Source organism: Nicotiana tabacum, chromosome 20, assembly GCF_000715075.1.
Source record: "Nicotiana tabacum cultivar K326 chromosome 20, ASM71507v2, whole genome shotgun sequence".
NCBI classification, from domain to species: Eukaryota; Viridiplantae; Streptophyta; class Magnoliopsida; order Solanales; family Solanaceae; genus Nicotiana; species Nicotiana tabacum.
Window position 1 is genome coordinate 34,397,000 of NC_134099.1, and position 20,621 is coordinate 34,417,620.

Below are 20,621 nucleotides of genomic sequence, written 5' to 3' on the forward strand. Positions count from 1 at the left end.
AAGTACCCAAGTGATCGAAATTAGTCCTGACGGTCGATTCCCCGAGGAAGAGGTTCGTCAAATTTGGAGTGAGTGTCAATATCTGATGGCAAACACTTGTGTGTCTGATAGGGTCAGAGGGGAAATTGCTCCAGGGTATCACGAATGGTTCAGAGGTGACGTGGCATATGGAAGACCGGCTAAAAGATCTCATCTCGAAGATTTCGCCAAGTCGTCCCAAGAGCAGTGGGATTGGTTATCAAAGGAAGAAAGCTATCGGATTGAGATTGGTAAATTAAAGCAACAAGTCGAGAGTCTGAAATTCGAGAGCAGTGTACAGGTTGCCGAGGATCAAGGTGAAAAGAATAGACTAGCCAGAGAAAATGACGCTCTTAAAGCCCAAGTCCGACAGTTGAAGATAACCATCGATAAGCAACCGAGGAGCCGATCCGATGAACAATTGGTAAAAAAATTGGAAAGCGAAGTCAGAGAATGGCGGGATGAGCTAGGAAAAGCTGAAAATGTCATGGCAGAACTCAAAGCACAATGGGCGACAAGAACCGAAGAGCGTCGCCAATACTTGAATCAGTTGAAGAGGGACCATGAGAAAATTGTTGCCAATTTAAAGAGAAAAGTAGTTGCCCTTGAAGGTAGAGCGGTTAGGCAGGCTAGAGACTTCGAAACTAAGAGCGGACATTGTTACAACTTGTTAGCCCAAATGGACGCAGAAGTGCAACAGCTGCAAGACCAGCACTTCCCAGACTCCCGAGCTTTAAAGACGTGCAACGATCAGATAAGACGCTTGCTCATAGAAAAGAAGCAAACAAAAGACAGGATTAGAGCCATTGCTCATGCTATTGTCAGGAGATGTCGGGTTTGTGAAGACATGACCCGTACTACTTTTATCTCAGCAGTGATGATCTATGTGAAGCGAACCATGAATGAGTTAGAACAGCTTGAAAGGGATTTGGATCCTAGACCCGCGGCGAGGCCGAACGACGCCCCGCGGATACCTAAGTTTGAAGCACTAGAATATGCATAGTCCGTGTCTTTGAGTGTCTACCATGTCGAGTCAGTCTTTTGTACGTCCGGATTGAGTATGTTTGCAGCTTAGAGTTTTTGTTTGCTTTCAGATTGCGTTTGTTAGTTTCTTTCCAAAACAAAAGATGTCGAGTTTGTAAGAGTCTGTTTATTAATGAAAGTTGAGCATTTTATTTCCACCTATATTTTTACATTTATCTGCACGAACTACGCTTGGTCTGATTCGTGCGGGGTCACGATACATAGGCAATCTCTATAGGATTCGACCGTAATTTAAAAAAAAAAAAAGAAGAATATATATTTGTCAGAGCAAAAAGAAGCTGGGATGATGCATGAGGTCAGAGCAAAAGCATGTTAGAAATGATTAAATGCCTAGGAGCATTGCATCCCCCTAACGTGCAATTACAATATCTGTTAAGACTCTAACACTGACAAGTTTGTTGTTTTTCCAATATCAGTTAGTTGTTAGAGCGTACTGGCACCGTACCATTATCAAACAAGATCAAAAGGTCCTATACCAGAAAGCATGACTGGGTCAGACAACAGCGTTGAGTCAGAAAAAACGGCCAATCAGATGCTGAAGGAAGCCCTGGAGAAAATGGAAAAAATGAGGCTAGAAATGAATGAAATGCAGATAGCCTTAGCTAGAGCCCAGAAGGGGCAAGAACTACCCGTTACTCCTACCCTCCAACCAGTACACACGCCGGAATACCCCTCTCCCGGTCCTTCAACAAGTTTCCCAAGCCATCACTATTATCAGGGAAGAGAGGCTTATGATTCCCAAGCTCCACCTCCCACTCAAAACCCTCCTCCACCAAATGTTCCCGTCTTTGTGGCACCTCCCCCAGCTCCACTACATAGATCATCCAGTGAGCCGCTATTCCAAGCTCACGACACCCAATATTACCCTCCCGAACCCACTTTCAAAGCGCCTGAGCCATATACCTCCTCTCCCCATTTTGAAATCCCGGGAGAAGTTGAGAAACCGGTTAAGAATGCAGAACAAGAGGAGGTGATTCGTAAAGTCAAAAGCCTGGAGCAATCCTTCAGGAACATGCATGGTTTAGGAAACCAAGTTAGTGTCGCATACAAAGATTTGTGCCCTTTTCCTGATGTACAGTTGCCTGCGGGGTTTAAAATGCCGAAGTTTGACTTATATGAGGGGCACGGTGACCCAGTAGCCCATCTGCGTGGTTTTTGTAGCAAAATGAGAGGGGCTGGGGGAAAAGATGAGTTGTTGATAGCATATTTCGGGCAAAGCCTGAGCCGGTCAGTGCTAGAATGGTACACGAGGCAAGACCCCGGCCGATGGTATACATGGGATGATTTGGCCCAGGCATTCATCGGCCATTTTCAATATAACCTCGAAATAGTCCCTGATCGTCTGTCATTGTTGAAACTAGAAAAGAAGCCTGGGGAAAGTTTTAGAGAGTTTGGTTTCCGCTGGAGGGAACAAGCTGCAAGGGTTGATCCTCCCATGCGGGAAAGTGAGATGGTAGATTACTTCTTGCAAACATTGGAACCTACCTATTTTGGTCATCTAGTGACATCTGTCGGGAAGTCGTTTAATGAAGTGGTAAAGATGGGAGCCATGATTGAAGAAGGATTGAAATCTAACAAGATCTTGAGCTACTCGGCTTTGAAAGCAACCACCCAGGCCATCCAAAGCGGTACTGGTGGTGTGCTGGGAAAGAAGAAGAAAGAAGAAGTTGCTGCAGTTGAAGCTAATGTTTGGTCCAGGCACAATAACCGTCCACTCTACTACAACCAACTCAGACCCCATCACCCAAACTATCAATATACCTCATATGGTCCACCGCAACACTATTATCCACCACCAGAACCACAATTTTCTATTCACCACGCCCAGACCTACATTCAACCCCCAGTGCACTCGCAATGTCGTACACCAAGTCCCCAAAATACACAGCCACACCCACAAAATACCTATCCACCTCCCAGGGCTAACAGACCAGGAACCAGCTTCCGCCCAAACCAAGCTTTTAGAAATGAGAAGGCCCCAAACAAAAAAAACATTTACTCCGCTGGGAGAATATTACACTTCTCTTTTCCACAGATTGAAACAGTTGGGGATGTTGACCCCAGTTGAATCCAAAGCACCAAATCCTCTTCCCAGAAACCTGGACCACTCTGTTAGCTGCGAGTATTGCTCAGGGATGCCGGGGCACGATACTGAAAAATGTTGGAAGTTGAAAAACGCAATCCAAGAGCTCATTGATAATCGTCGTATTGAGGTACAGGCTCCAGAGGCCCCGAACATCAATCAAAATCCGTTACCAGCGCATTATGAAGCCAACATGATCGAACTGATACATAAGGGGGCAAAGCCTAAGAAACCTTCGCAGGTGGTTATGGTGATTCGTTCTACGGAAACCAAAGAAAAGACAGTGAGTGCAAGGCCAGTGGTTCAGTTAAAAGCAGTAGAAGACAAGCCAGTGCTAGTAATGGGAAAGGGACCGTTTGTGGCCGAGAAAAAGCAGGAGCCAGTCAAGATAGTGTCACACCTCCTTTTTGCGCGCCCCGCCCCGAGGGGTTAAATGCGCGAGGGAGTTTTTCCAATTTAAGTGACAATATTCGAAATGGGATTATTTATTTAATTCAGAGTCGCCACTTGGGAAAGGTTTGGTTTTTGGTGTCCCAAGTCACTGGTTTATCTTGAATCCCAAATCGAGGAAATTTTCGACTTTTCCAAATGAAGTCTGCGAACCAGAAATTCTAAGTAAGGAATTCTGTTGACCCGAGGGAAGGTGTTAGGCACCCTCGAATCCCGTGGTTCTAGCACGGTCGCTTAAATTGTTATAATGGCTAAATATATGATTTAAATACATGTTATGACTTACGTGCTTTTATTAAGTTTAGAACCGCTTTTATTATTATCACTTATTTTTATAGAATTGCAACGTCGTGAAAATGCATCTCGAACCACGTCACAATCAATGCACCCGTAGTTGTTAACACATTTCGACTTCGTTGAGATTTGAATTTGGGTCACATCAATGTGCACCCGAATTTAAGAATATAATTTACTTAAACCGTGCCTGAAGAGTCTAGCGCGTTATTATTTAGTGGAAGGCCGTGAGATTCACTAAACGGACTAGCCTGAATTCTAAAATATTTATTATGGTTATTTATCGAGGGCCCCGCAATTTGCATTTTTTATTTGGCGAGGCTCGTCTCTTTATTTTAGAAAGGTATCCTACAGTGACTACATTTCTACTATGTTTGTCTCTAAAAAAAAAAGATGATACCGAACTTACTTGTTTGAACAAATACAGATTGAATCTTTATTATGTTTGCCGAAACTAAGTTTGTTTGATTACCTGATTGAATATTTATGAGGTGAGAGTCACCTCATGCTTTGTCTTCATCGAGTGAACGCGCTTATTAATTTGCTAAGTGAGATTGCAAGCAAACTAACAACATATACTGAGTTATATTTAACGACCTCCAAGTTCTGTTTTTTTTAACTCTAACCTATTTGAAATTGATAAACGAAATTGGCTGTTTTATTAGGAAAATTACTACTAATTGAACTCAAAACGACTATTAATTTCCTTCAACAATCATCACATTATTTCGAAACACGGAATCTATACCGAGACCCGATATCGAACCTATATTGGAACACACATAATCTGACAGGAAAGCTGGCCTTCATAGCCAAACTCTTAATGTGACTGCATGAGAGTTTGTTTGGGATACATTTATCCCGGACCTAGTACCACAGATTTGTCAATTCAGTGGTCTAGGCAAAATACATACAAGTGCTTACCATGACTCTATGTTATACAGTCATAACTAAACCAAACAGAGTGTTATACTGAACTGAATGTATACTAAATCAAACATGCTGTCTATGTCATACTGTCATTACTATTGAGCCATGCTATCTAACAGTTCATCTTAAACAGAATGTATGCTAGTTTATACAGAATATTTGCAATTTGCAGTAAAAATACAGGTCCAACTAACATTCGAACTATCTTTTTACACCAATGCTATAACATAAACTGATGTTCATTTCTTTATTTCTGCTTCAACTTCAAACTTTCAACAATACATGGTTCAGAGGTTGTGTACCTGTGAATATTTGACAATTGAAGAAGAGGGCAATCAGTAGAGTAACAATGACCACAGATGCAGCAGCAGTAACAGCACTAACAGTAGCAGCAGGGCAGAATAACAGCAGGCAAAGCAATACAGCAAGAACAGGCTCGAATGCAGAAATGCAACTATGGCCAATAGAAAGCAATAGCCAAATGACAGCAACACCCAGTGGAGTAGAATCAGAACTCCGGACAGACCAAACCAGTAGTAAACCAATGAAAGCACTCGACTAATAGACACAACCGGAATTTCAAAGAATCAGAATTGATTTGAACAAGTTGAACAACTGAAACCCAAATAATAATAGGAGGAAACAGTTTCTGATTGTTGGTTGTACACCTTCTATCTCTTAACCTCTCTCTATCTGTGTTTTCCTAAAATCAGCTCTATCTTTTCCCTTCTATCCTCACAGTGTACGTCCTCTCCTTAATACCAGGTGGTATCCTTTTCTCTTTTTGCTCTCTTCTCTGTGTGTGTGTTTTTCTTTTTCAGCTCTCCAGGTCCAGTGTGTATCCTCCTCTCCTCTTCTGTATGTCTCCTTCAGTCCGATGTCCTCCTTTTATATGCCCTCCTTACCCCTTTTAACAGCCTGTTTTAAACTATCACCATACCCCTCCCATGTGCCTTCCATTTTTAGTTCCACTCTAGCTAATTAAGTATTAAACCCATCAATATTCCCTGGCAGACTTATCTTTCCTATTTTATTAGCTAAAAGCAAACATGGGCAGTAGAAAATATCTGACAGCATATGCTGTCAAACCATTTTAAAATTAAAAGCCCTTTTATGCAGGAAACAGGCTGTGCACAATGCACATGCTGTGCACAAGTGCACATGCCATCAACTCAGATGTCAATTACAGACCAAGCCTTAGGTTTCTGAAATCATATTAACAGCTATAAGTAACTGGACTTGGTTCTTAATTGATTCAGGCAAATGTTCAACAGAAGCAAGTCGATTTGTTATTGTTCGGACAGTTGAAACTAATTGACGACATATGTCGACTCGACTATATTAATCATAACACATACAACCGTAACCAAAAATCAAACATTCAACAGTATCGACATATGATTTGAATTGTACTGGCTAAGCAAAGTGGTGCTCGAGAAGCCAATTGATCAGTTCAATGTTGAGAATCAGCTAATTGCACACCACTTACATACACATTATCAGGGCAAATAGAAAGACTCATTCAAACAAACAGAAGTTCAGGCAAAGTGGACGGGGCACAGTTGACAAAATTCAAAGACACAAAATCAAAGCATGAACAGACCTTTAACACAATCAGATGGGCCAAAACAAATAAAGAAAAAAAAAACTCACCTTAAACCTTGAAAAATCAAAACCTCAACTCGGACTCGGACACACCTTTCTTAAGGCTGAACGGACTTTAATCGAAGTGTTTCTCAAATGAGAAACACTTTGATTAAAGTCCATTAGACCTTAACCTCTTCGGTTTGAACGGATATGGACCAGTGACGAAGAACCAACAAGTTCCAAAACTCAGATCTGGGATTCATGCTTCCCTGATCAGATTCGGACCAAACCAAGTATGGTTTGGTCACGAGGGGGGTCTAGGGAGTGTCTGGTATGAAACTGGGGTTAAACTGTGTAGATCGAGTTTTGACTCGAATCTTCAAATGAAGATTCGAGAAAGTGGGGAGGGATTCGAACTACATGGTTGATAGATTTGGGTTCAGGATGGCAAGGTCGTTCTAGGGTGTTAAGGGGAAGGTCACCGGCGTTCATGCCGCCGGCTTCCATGGTGAAGGATGCAGGGGCGGCTCTAGGGTTTGATGGGGGATGAGGTTGAAGACGGAGGCTGGGGTATTGGATAGGGGGGGCAGGGTATGTTAAGGGCTTATATATTGAATGGGTAGGTGGATCTCGACCGTTAGATCAATTTAGATCTACGGTCTGGATCTGATGGCTTAAGTGGAACGATGTCGTTTCGAGAGTAAGGGGTTTGGGTTGGCCCGGGTGGAAACGGGTCGGGTTTGTTGGTGGGTTACGGGGGATTGATCTTGGCCGTTGATCACTCTGAGATCAACGGCCCAGATCAGGCACGATCCAAACGACGTCGTTTGGACACCCTGGGTACTAAGTGGTCTGGACCGGGCAGGCCTGGGTTTTGGGCATTGTTTGTTTGGGCCAATTTTATTAAATTGGCCCAATCCGGAAGAAGAAGGGGTCCTTTCTCTTTTTTTATTTTTATTTTTATTTATTTTTCTTATTTATTTTAAAACTAAACAAAAAATCAAATTAAAATTAAATACACACTCAATACAATTATTTGCACACACACTAAAATATTTCAAAACAAGTAAAATTAAACAAAACAAAATCACGGACAAAGACGCCTGTTTATGCTTTTCTATTTAAACCATGTTACGGTTCAGATTATGCATGATACGTACACATTTTTTTGAATTTTGTTTTAATAAAGTAAATAAATAAAAATGGGCCAAAGTCACAAATAAATCAACAAAGTGCCGCACAGAAATCCAAAAATTGTACAGCAGGACCAATTTTTATTCTTTTGGAGCGACTGTCGCGCAAAAAACAAAAATCACGTGCTCACAGCTGCCCCTCTTTGTTCGGAAACACGAAGAGTTTTCGTGCAAAGATAAAGTGAGCGTGTATGAGCGATTTTTGCCTATGGACCACTCCGTATGAAGCATGTTTTTTTTTTGAAAGATCTGACCGAATCTTGCTTCAAAGATTTCCTACATATCCTGGGCTAAACAGGAATCAGGTCAATGTAGTTCGAGAAGTTTTGGTAGCTGGGACTACCATGGGACTGCAATGCTTGCTGCTACTGCTGCTGCTGTTGTCACTGCTACGTCACTGACCGCCTTATTACAACCAAACGAAAATTGGAAACTGAACTAACTACTTATATGCATGTCAACTGCTAGTTACAAGATTCCTATCTATGATTCTTTTACGACTTGATCTTGGGTCTTAGCTGATTCTGCTTGTAGACTCCGATCTGAATCTTGATGCTTGCGAGTTGCGGCGACTTGTTTAATCTCCGGGATACTGAGTGAGGCGCGATTGGCAGGGTTCAGGACCTTAGTCAAATGTTGGAGTCAATCCGCCTTCCATTTACTCCGATATCTCGGGATTTTTTTTCTTCTTTAATTCCGAACTGGGATTCATCTCATGGGTCATTTCGATCCATGTGGCTCGAGGTCAGACCTGCAGGAGAAAACAAACGAACGAAATTTTCTGCCCCAGTTTCACGAGGAAAATTTCGTTAATTATTCACCAGGAAGTTCATTAATGAAAGAGGATATGCATGCTCAGTTCAGGGTTGGAGCCCTAATACCGACTAGCTTGGGAAAGGTTCAGTTTAAGGGTTTAAAACCTTAACGCCGAACAAAGGAAGAATTCAGTTTAGGGTTTTAAAACCCTAATGCTGACTAAAGGGAAAATTTAGTTTAGGGTTTTAAAACCCTAAAGCTGATTGCATGAAAAAGCTCGGTTTAGGGTTTAAAACCCTAATGCTGGCTGAAAGGAAAAAGTTCAGTTTAGGGTTTAAGACCCTAATGCTGACTAAAGGGAAAATTCAGTTTAGGGTTTAAAACCCTAATGCTGATTAAAAGGAAAATTCAGTTTAGGGTTTAAAACCCTAATGCTGATTGCAAGGAAAAGCTCAGTTTAGGGTTTAAAACCCTAATGCTGGCTGAAAGGAAAAAGTTCAGTTTAGGGTTTAAAACCCTAATGCTGACTAAAGGGAAAATTCAGTTTAGGGTTTAAAACCCTAATGCTGATTGCATGAAAAAGCTCAGTTTAGAGTTTAAAACTCTAATGCTGGCTGAAAGGAAAAAGTTCAGTTTAGGGTTTAAAACCCTAATGTTGACTAAAAGGAAAATTCAGTTTAGGGTTTAAAACCCTAATGCTGATTGCATGAAAAAACTCAGTTTAGAGTTTAAAACTCTAATGCTGGCTAAAAGGAAAAAGTTCAGTTAAGGGTTTAAAACCCTAATGCTGACTAAAAGGAAAATTCAGTTTAGGGTTTAAAACCCTAATGCTGATTGCATGAAAAAGCTCAGTTTAGAGTTTAAAACTCTAATGCTGGCTGAAAGGAAAAAGTTCAGTTTAGGGTTTAAAACCCTTATGCTGACTAAAAGGAAAATTCAGTTCAGTGTTTAAAACCCTAATGCTGATTGCATGAAAAAGCTCAGTTTAGGGTTTAAAACCCTAATGCTGGCTGAAAGGAAAAGTTCAGTTTAGGGTTTAAAACCCTAATGCTGACTAAAAGGAAAATTCAGTTTAGGGTTTAAAACCCTAATGCTGATTGCATGAAAAAGCTCAGTTTAGGGTTTAAAACCCTAATGTTGGCTGAAAGGAAAAAGTTCAGTTTAGGGTTTAAAACCCTAATGCTGACTAAAAGGAAAATTCAGTTTAGGGTTTAAAACCCTAATGCTGATTGCATGAAAAAGCTCAGTTTAGAGTTTAAAACTCTAATGCTGGCTGAAAGGAAAAAGTTCAGTTTAGGGTTTAAAACCCTAATGCTGACTAAAAGGAAAATTCAGTTCAGGGTTTAAAACCCTAATGCTGATTGCATGAAAAAGCTCAGTTTAGGGTTTAAAACCCTAATGCTGGCTGAAAGGAAAAATTCAGTTTAGGGTTTAAAACCCTAATGCTGACTAAAAGGAAAATTCAGTTTAGGGTTTAAAACCCTAATGCTGATTGCATGAAAAAGCTCAGTTTAGGGTTTAAAACCCTAATGCTGGCTGAAAGGAAAAAGTTCAGTTTAGGGTTTAAAAACCCTAATGCTGATTGCATGGAAAAAACTCAGTTTAGGGTTTAAAACCCTAATGCTGGCTGAAAGGAAAATTCAGTTTAGGGTTTAAAACCCTAATGCTGACTAAAAGGAAAATTCAGTTTAGGGTTTAAAACCCTAATGTTGATTGCATGAAAAAGCTCAGTTTAGAGTTTAAAACTGTAATGCTGGCTGAAAGGAAAAAGTTCAGTTTAGGGTTTAAAACCCTAATGCTGACTAAAAGGAAAATTCAGTTTAGGGTTTAAAACCCTAATGCTGATCGCATGAAAAAGCTCAGTTTAGAGTTTAAAACTCTAATGCTGGCTGAAAGGAAAAAGTTCAGTTTAGGGTTTAAAACCCTAATGCTGACTAAAAGGAAAATTCAGTTAAGGGTTTAAAACCCTAATGCTGATTGCATGAAAAAGCTCAGTTTAGGGTTTAAAACCCTAATGCTGGCTGAAAGGAAAAGTTCAGTTTAGGGTTTAAAACCCTAATGCTGACTAAAAGGAAAATTCAGTTTAGGGTTTAAAACCCTAATGCTGACTAAAAGGAAAATTCAGTTTAGGGTTTAAAACCCTAATGCTGATTGCATGAAAAAGCTCAGTTTAGGGTTTAAAACCCTAATGCTGGCTGAAAGGAAAAAGTTCAGTTTAGGGTTTAAAAACCCTAATGCTGATTGCATGGAAAAAACTCAGTTTAGGGTTTAAAACCCTAATGCTGGCTGAAAGGAAAATTCAGTTTAGGGTTTAAAACCCTAATGCTGACTAAAAGGAAAATTCAGTTTAGGGTTTAAAACCCTAATGTTGATTGCATGAAAAAGCTCAGTTTAGAGTTTAAAACTGTAATGCTGGCTGAAAGGAAAAAGTTCAGTTTAGGGTTTAAAACCCTAATGCTGACTAAAAGGAAAATTCAATTTAGGGTTTAAAACCCTAATGCTGATTGCATGAAAAAGCTCAGTTTAGAGTTTAAAACTCTAATGCTGGCTGAAAGGAAAAAGTTCAGTTTAGGGTTTAAAACCCTAATGCTGACTAAAAGGAAAATTCAGTTAAGGGTTTAAAACCCTAATGCTGATTGCATGAAAAAGCTCAGTTTAGGGTTTAAAACCCTAATGCTGGCTGAAAGGAAAAGTTCAGTTTAGGGTTTAAAACCCTAATGCTGACTAAAAGGAAAATTCAGTTTAGGGTTTAAAACCCTAATGCTGATTGCATGAAAAAGCTCAGTTTAGGGTTTAAAACCCTAATGCTGGCTGAAAGGAAAAAGTTCAGTTTAGGGTTTAAAACCCTAATGCTGATGCTTGCGAGTTGCGGCGACTTGTTTAATCTCCGGGATACTGAGTGAGGCGCGATTGGCAGGGTTCAGGACCTTAGTCAAATGTTGGAGTCAATCCGCCTTCCATTTACTCCGATATCTCGGGATTTTTTTTTCTTCTTTAATTCCGAACTGGGATTCATCTCATGGGTCATTTCGATCCATGTGGCTCGAGGTCAGACCTGCAGGAGAAAACAAACGAACGAAATTTTCTGCCCCAGTTTCACGAGGAAAATTTCGTTAATTATTCACCAGGAAGTTCATTAATGAAAGAGGATATGCATGCTCAGTTCAGGGTTGGAGCCCTAATACCGACTAGCTTGGGAAAGGTTCAGTTTAAGGGTTTAAAACCTTAACGCCGAACAAAGGAAGAATTCAGTTTAGGGTTTTAAAACCCTAATGCTGACTAAAGGGAAAATTTAGTTTAGGGTTTTAAAACCCTAAAGCTGATTGCATGAAAAAGCTCGGTTTAGGGTTTAAAACCCTAATGCTGGCTGAAAGGAAAAAGTTCAGTTTAGGGTTTAAGACCCTAATGCTGACTAAAGGGAAAATTCAGTTTAGGGTTTAAAACCCTAATGCTGATTAAAAGGAAAATTCAGTTTAGGGTTTAAAACCCTAATGCTGATTGCAAGGAAAAGCTCAGTTTAGGGTTTAAAACCCTAATGCTGGCTGAAAGGAAAAAGTTCAGTTTAGGGTTTAAAACCCTAATGCTGACTAAAGGGAAAATTCAGTTTAGGGTTTAAAACCCTAATGCTGATTGCATGAAAAAGCTCAGTTTAGAGTTTAAAACTCTAATGCTGGCTGAAAGGAAAAAGTTCAGTTTAGGGTTTAAAACCCTAATGTTGACTAAAAGGAAAATTCAGTTTAGGGTTTAAAACCCTAATGCTGATTGCATGAAAAAACTCAGTTTAGAGTTTAAAACTCTAATGCTGGCTAAAAGGAAAAAGTTCAGTTAAGGGTTTAAAACCCTAATGCTGACTAAAAGGAAAATTCAGTTTAGGGTTTAAAACCCTAATGCTGATTGCATGAAAAAGCTCAGTTTAGAGTTTAAAACTCTAATGCTGGCTGAAAGGAAAAAGTTCAGTTTAGGGTTTAAAACCCTTATGCTGACTAAAAGGAAAATTCAGTTCAGTGTTTAAAACCCTAATGCTGATTGCATGAAAAAGCTCAGTTTAGGGTTTAAAACCCTAATGCTGGCTGAAAGGAAAAGTTCAGTTTAGGGTTTAAAACCCTAATGCTGACTAAAAGGAAAATTCAGTTTAGGGTTTAAAACCCTAATGCTGATTGCATGAAAAAGCTCAGTTTAGGGTTTAAAACCCTAATGTTGGCTGAAAGGAAAAAGTTCAGTTTAGGGTTTAAAACCCTAATGCTGACTAAAAGGAAAATTCAGTTTAGGGTTTAAAACCCTAATGCTGATTGCATGAAAAAGCTCAGTTTAGAGTTTAAAACTCTAATGCTGGCTGAAAGGAAAAAGTTCAGTTTAGGGTTTAAAACCCTAATGCTGACTAAAAGGAAAATTCAGTTCAGGGTTTAAAACCCTAATGCTGATTGCATGAAAAAGCTCAGTTTAGGGTTTAAAACCCTAATGCTGGCTGAAAGGAAAAATTCAGTTTAGGGTTTAAAACCCTAATGCTGACTAAAAGGAAAATTCAGTTTAGGGTTTAAAACCCTAATGCTGATTGCATGAAAAAGCTCAGTTTAGGGTTTAAAACCCTAATGCTGGCTGAAAGGAAAAAGTTCAGTTTAGGGTTTAAAAACCCTAATGCTGATTGCATGGAAAAAACTCAGTTTAGGGTTTAAAACCCTAATGCTGGCTGAAAGGAAAATTCAGTTTAGGGTTTAAAACCCTAATGCTGACTAAAAGGAAAATTCAGTTTAGGGTTTAAAACCCTAATGTTGATTGCATGAAAAAGCTCAGTTTAGAGTTTAAAACTGTAATGCTGGCTGAAAGGAAAAAGTTCAGTTTAGGGTTTAAAACCCTAATGCTGACTAAAAGGAAAATTCAGTTTAGGGTTTAAAACCCTAATGCTGATCGCATGAAAAAGCTCAGTTTAGAGTTTAAAACTCTAATGCTGGCTGAAAGGAAAAAGTTCAGTTTAGGGTTTAAAACCCTAATGCTGACTAAAAGAAAAATTCAGTTAAGGGTTTAAAACCCTAATGCTGATTGCATGAAAAAGCTCAGTTTAGGGTTTAAAACCCTAATGCTGGCTGAAAGGAAAAGTTCAGTTTAGGGTTTAAAACCCTAATGCTGACTAAAAGGAAAATTCAGTTTAGGGTTTAAAACCCTAATGCTGACTAAAAGGAAAATTCAGTTTAGGGTTTAAAACCCTAATGCTGATTGCATGAAAAAGCTCAGTTTAGGGTTTAAAACCCTAATGCTGGCTGAAAGGAAAAAGTTCAGTTTAGGGTTTAAAAACCCTAATGCTGATTGCATGGAAAAAACTCAGTTTAGGGTTTAAAACCCTAATGCTGGCTGAAAGGAAAATTCAGTTTAGGGTTTAAAACCCTAATGCTGACTAAAAGGAAAATTCAGTTTAGGGTTTAAAACCCTAATGTTGATTGCATGAAAAAGCTCAGTTTAGAGTTTAAAACTGTAATGCTGGCTGAAAGGAAAAAGTTCAGTTTAGGGTTTAAAACCCTAATGCTGATTAAAAGGAAAATTCAGTTTAGGGTTTAAAACCCTAATGCTGATTGCAAGGAAAAGCTCAGTTTAGGGTTTAAAACCCTAATGCTGGCTGAAAGGAAAAAGTTCAGTTTAGGGTTTAAAACCCTAATGCTGACTAAAGGGAAAATTCAGTTTAGGGTTTAAAACCCTAATGCTGATTGCATGAAAAAGCTCAGTTTAGAGTTTAAAACTCTAATGCTGGCTGAAAGGAAAAAGTTCAGTTTAGGGTTTAAAACTCTAATGCTGACTAAAAGGAAAATTCAGTTTAGGGTTTAAAACCCTAATGCTGATTGCATGAAAAAGCTCAGTTTAGAGTTTAAAACTCTAATGCTGGCTGAAAGGAAAAAGTTCAGTTTAGGGTTTAAAACCCTAATGCTGATTGCATGGAAAAAACTCAGTTTAGGGTTTAAAACCCTAATGCTGGCTGAAAGGAAAATTCAGTTTAGGGTTTAAAACCTTAATGCTGACTAAAAGGAAAATTCAGTTTAGGGTTTAAAACCCTAATGCTGATTGCATGAAAAAGCTCAGTTTAGAGTTTAAAACTCTAATGCTGGCTGAAAGGAAAAAGTTCAGTTTAGGGTTTAAAACTCTAATGCTAACTAAAAGGAAAATTCAGTTTAGGGTTTAAAACCCTAATGCTGATCGCATGAAAAAGCTCAGTTTAGAGTTTAAAACTCTAATGCTGGCTGAAAGGGAAAAGTTCAGTTTAGGGTTTAAAACCCTAATGCTGACTAAAAAGGAAAATTCAGTTTAGGGTTTAAAACCCTAATGCTGATTGCATGAAAAAGCTCAGTTTAGAGTTTAAAACTCTAATGCTGGCTGAAAGAAAAAAGTTCAGTTTAGGGTTTAAAACCCTAATGCTGATCGGCTGGGGATAAAGTTCGAGAATACTACACGATCTATTTTTTTGAGTTTTCTTGTTTTAATAGAAGATAAAAGGGAGTTTTGCGGGAACTTACCTTTTGAGTGTATTCTTTATTGCCAAAATGTTTCTTGTACCCGTGTACCTTCTTCTTTGGGCGACACCTGCTTCTTGCACGGTTGTCTTGGATTATACCTGTTTCAACTTTTCAGACAAAGAACAATTGTTAGTTCGGAAATGTCGGTCGGTTCGGTGACCTTGATCGTTCCCAATTGCTTTGTTGAGTCTCTATTTCTGTTGCGAAGTCCCGCCACTGATTTGATTCGAATGGCGAAATCTTTAGACTGCTCAGGCTGGTATTTCCGGATTCTGTGATGACTTGCTTCGTAAGGATCTTTTTTTTTTGTGTCCCGTTTTGCTTGGAGGTTCTCAACGGGGATTTTATTGGAGGTATTTTGTGGGAATTTGTACAAAAAGGAAGCTCTGTGGGGAATATTTACAAAGTGGATTCTTTGTGTGGATTTTTGTACAATGGGGCATGCTTGGGATTTATTTCAAAGCGGGATTTCTAGGATTTGTTGGGGTAAGCTTGCTGGGGAAGTTTTACAAAAGGACTCGCTGGGATGTGCTGGGGAGATTCCATTTTTTTGTATATTGGGTAGACTTTGTGGGAGATTGTACAAAAGGAGAAACTCTGTGGGGATTTGTACAGGGGGGAGACTCTGTGGGGACTTGTCCGAAGGCGGACTTGCTGGGGAAGATTTCAAGGTTTCTCTCTTTTCCTCTTTACTCTGAAACACCATCAAACGTCATGATTCATCATGCTTGGGCAATCATACCAACGAGATGAGGCGCTTTCCTTCGTGAGACGGGATTCCGTGCAAACAAACCATGCCACCTGTCCTTTCCGGTGTGTCCTGAGCTCGGGGTTAGAATGCAAAAGGGATTCGAAAAGAAACAAAGAAAGGGGAAAACAAATCAGAAAAGGAATACCCTTTTCGGGACGAGAAAGACTTATCTGAGGAAGATAACGCTGGCTTTAAATGACATGACATGCTCTTTGGACTGGACGTCTGACCTTCTAAGAGCTTGCGTTTTCCTGAACCAGAACGGATATGTGATTCCAAACTGGTGGCATTCTGCCGAAACTTTCTTGGGGTGGCGTCATTCTTTTTCGGCCAACAGCGCCCTTTGCGGGTTTTCGCTGGCTGACCTCTCTCATTTCTCTTCCTGTCATCGCTTGATAGCACTCTTTGCGAGTTTTTACTAAACAAGCTCTCTCATTTTGGTTTCTCTACTCCCGTCGCCTCGTGGTGCCCGAAGGTTTTCACCGCCGAGACTCTCTCATTTTATCTCTCTCAATTCAGAGTGTGCTGGTCTCCACTCGTGACGCTTATTGGTTCCCTACCATATTTGGTAATTGATTTGAAGGCTTGTGCTTGGTAAGGAGAGGTAGTGATACCAATTTCTCAACTGCTCGATGTGCCCCGGTTTCAATTTCAGGGTGGATGGGATTTTATTGTTGGTGTGACTGAACCTCAGGGAGAGGCTGCCTACGTATCCTTTCGGAATCAAGTCAAACGTAGTTCAGGCCTCAATCAAATTTTGTTTTGTTTTGTTTTGTTTTCTTTTCTTTTTTTTTTTTGTAGAGAGGATTGGGTAGTGTTTGGGAGTAGTGGGGGATAAAACCTTCGCCATTTTCAAATGTGTCAGGACCACTTGGAGTATGATCTAGACGTAGTATCTCTTGACTGCATCTGCATTTACTGTTGTGTCGGGGTCATTTCCTTCGATATCACCCAAATACAGTGCTCCTCTCGGCAATATCTTCCTTACGATGTATGGGCCTTTCCAATTTGGGGCAAACTTTCCTTTTGCTTCTTCATGATGCGGCAGAATACGCCTTAGTACCAGCTGACCTACTTCGAAATTCCGGGGTCGGACTTTCTTGTTGTAAGCACGGGCCATCCTTTGTTGGTACAACTGTCCGTGACAAACTGCGACCATTCGCTTTTCATCAATCAACGTCAATTGCTCCAGTCGAGCCTTAACCCACTCGCTGTCTTCGATTTCTGCTTCGACAATGATTCGAAGCGAAGGAATTTCTACTTCTGCCGGTATTACAGCCTCGGTCCCATAAACCAAAAGATAGGGAGTCGCTCCCACCGATGTGCGTACCGTAGTGCGGTACCCCAATAATGCAAAAGGTAACTGCTCATGCCACTGTCGAGAACTTTGGATTGTTTTCCTCAAAATCTTCTTGATGTTTTTATTTGCAGCTTCCACAGCACCATTGGCTTTCGGCCGATAAGGAGTAGAATTCCTATGCGTTATCTTGAACTGCTCGCATACATCTCCCATCAAGTGACTGTTCAAGTTTGCTGCATTATCTGTAATGATAGTCGCAGGAATACCGAAACGACAGATAAGATTTGAGTGCACGAAATCTACTACAGCTTTCTTAGTGACCGACTTGAGAGTGACAGCTTCTACCCATTTTGTGAAGTAATCGATGGAAACCAGTATAAACCTGTGTCCATTCGAGGCCTTTGGTTCAATTGGTCCAATGACGTCCATGCCCCAGGCGACAAATGGCCAAGGCGCAGACATGGGATGCAGTTCCGTGGGAGGTGCATGAATCAAATCACCGTGCACCTGACACTGATGACATTTCCGAACGAAGCTGAAGCAATCCTTTTCCATGGTCATCCAGTAATAACCTGCTCTAAGGATTTTCTTCGCTAAGACATACCCGTTCATGTGAGGTCCGCACACACCTGCGTGTACTTCGTGCATGATCTTTCTCGCTTCCTCGATATCGACACATCTTAGGAGATTGAGGTCCGGGGTCCTCTTATACAACAATTCGCCGCTCAGAAAGAAACCACTTGCATGTCGCCTAATGGTCCTTTTTTGATCTCCAGTAGCGTGCTCGGGGTATTCTTGTGTCTTCAGGAATTTCTTGATGTCATGGTACCAAGGCTGCGTATTTGATCCCGCCTCGATTACACTACAGTAACCGTGTCTTTCCTTGATTTGGATTTCCAAAGGATCGACGTGGGCGTTGCCCGGGTAGGGTAACATTGAAGCCAAAGTAGCCAGTGCATCTGCCAGTTCATTGTGACACCTCGGAATATACCTGAACTCTATTGAGGTAAAGCGCTTGCTGAGGTCCTCCACATGTTGTCGGTATGGGATAAGTTTGACATCCCGAGTTTCCCACTCGCCTTGAGCTTGCCGGATGATCAGGTCAGAATCTCCCATAATCAGTAAGTTTTCGACATCCTGATCGATTGCCATATGCATGCCCATAATGCAGGCTTCATACTCAGCTGTATTGTTTGTGCAAAAGAAACGCAGTCTAGCTGTGGCGGGATAATGCTGACCGGAAGGCGAGATCAAAATTGCCCCAATCCCTACACCCTTGGCGTTCACGGCTCCGTCAAAGAACATCTTCCAAACATGTGCTTCCTCCGAGATCACTTCTACGGTGTTTACCTCTTCATCTAGAAAGTAGGTATCCAATGGCTGGTATTCCTCATCGACCGGATTTTCGGCCAAATGATCTGCTAACGCCTGGGCTTTCATTGCCGTGCGAGTGACATAAACTATGTCGAATTCCGTAAGCAAAATTTGCCATTTAGCCAGTCTCCCAGTAGGCATTGGTTTCTGAAATATATACTTCAAAGGATCCAACCTACTTATGAGGAATGTAGTGTGGGCTTGGAGATAATGTCTTAGCTTTTGAGCAACCCATGTGAGAGCGCAGCATGTCCTTTCCAGCAGAGTGTATTTGGCCTCGTAGCCGGTGAATTTCTTGATCAAATAGTAGATTGCTTGCTCTTTCTTTCCGGTTACGTCGTGTTGCCCGAGGACGCAGCCGAAAGAGTTCTCCAAGACTGTTAGATACAAGAAAAGTGGCCTTCCCGGTTCTGGAGGGACCAAGACCGGGGGATTTGAAAGGTATTCTTTGACTTTATCAAAGGCTTCTTGACACTCAGTTGTCCACTTAATCGCCGCATCTTTCCTTAACAGCTTGAATATGGGCTCACACGTGCTCGTCAGCTGGGCAATAAACCGACTGATGTAGTTCAACCTGCCCAAAAGACTCATCACGTCTTTCTTTGTTCTTGGGGGAGGCAGATCTCTGATGGATTTTATCTTAGTTGGATCTAGCTTGACACCTCTCCTGCTTACGATTAAACCCAAAAGTTTGCCCGACGGAACTCCGAAAGCACATTTGGCTGGGTTTAGCTTCAAGTCATACTTCCTTAGCCTCTCGAAGAATTTCCTCAAGTCTTGGATGTGATTATCCTGCGTCCTGGACTTGACTATCACGTCATCCACGTACACCTCTATTTCCTGATGCATCATGTCATGGAAAATGGCAGTCATGGCCCTCATGTAAGTAGCCCCAGCATTCTTCAAACCAAATGGCATGACCCGGTAGCAGTAGGTGCCCCAAGGCGTGGTGAAGGCAGTTTTCTCAGCGTCCCCTTCATCCATCAGTACCTGATGATACCCAGCGTAACAATCTACGAAAGACTGTATCTCGTGTTTGGCGCAATTATCAACGAGGATGTGGATGTTGGGCAGCGGGAAATTATCTTTAGGACTTGCTTTGTTCAAATCTCGGTAGTCTACACATACTCGAGTTTTCCCGTCCTTCTTTGGTACTGGAACCACATTCGCCAACCATGTTGTATATTGGACTACCCGAATCACTCCCGTTTTCAGTTGTTTGGTGATCTCCTCTTTAATCTTGTCACTGACCTCAGTTTTGAATTTTCGTTGCTTTTGTTGAACTGGAGGACAATCAGGATGAATCGGCAATTTATGAACCACTAGATCAACACCTAGCCCCGGCATGTCATCATATGACCAAGCAAACACGTCTTTAAATTCAAAAAGAAGTTGAATTATCGCCTCTCGCATTTTTTTGTCCGTGTGAATGCTTATCTTGGTCTCCCGGATTTCTTCCGGGGTTCCCAAATTTACCGGTTCAGTGTCATTCAGATTTGGCTTAGGTTTATTCTCGAAATATTCTAACTCTCGGTTTATTTCCCTAAAAGCCTCTTCCGCATCATATTCTGGTTCTGGGTTCATTAATTCGCAGTTAAATAGCTCATTGTGATCTGGGCGTGAAGTCCGCAAGCATGTCATATTTAAAGCCGCATTATTAGGACTGAAAAGGAAGATAAAAGGAAAAATAATAAAAATCAGAACAAAAGAAAGAATAGGAAAGCAATGATGATTTTTTTTTTATATTTTCTTTGGAAAGTTGGAAGACAACAATGTTTACAACTAGGAATTCAAAGCAACAATTGAAAAGAAGAAAACGTTCAAGTTATGTCCTGGAGATAACTTGTGACACAGGAAAGGTGGCAGGACAGGTCTACCCGGACTTCCGTCTAGTCGGGAATGGCGTGGCCTCCCAGTTTTGAAGTTGGGCGCTCGGCCCCATGTATAGCGTCTCCGCAGTGCTTGTGCCTTCACCTGGTTGAACCATGTGGACCTCGTAGAGCATCTCTCTCATTGCCCCACATATCTCCTCGATTTCCTCAGCTGTGAAGACTTCATCATCTTCTTCAACATACCTTGGCCTGATGAAAGTTGCATATAAATCCGGCAGTGGTTGAGGCAACTTCCAACCCTCATTTTTCCTTTTCTTTGCCCACTCTTCGTCTGCTGGAGTAGGTTTGAAGCCTAGTCCAAAAGGTTTCTTGATGACTGGCAAAGTAATGGGTTCTGTTATTCCCTGAAGGGTTCGTCCAAGTCCCTTCCCTGGCCTAAATCCGTGCCGGATCATCTCTTTGGCCACCATGACCGAGGCGTTAGACAAGAAAGGTTGGGGGCAAGGTATTCC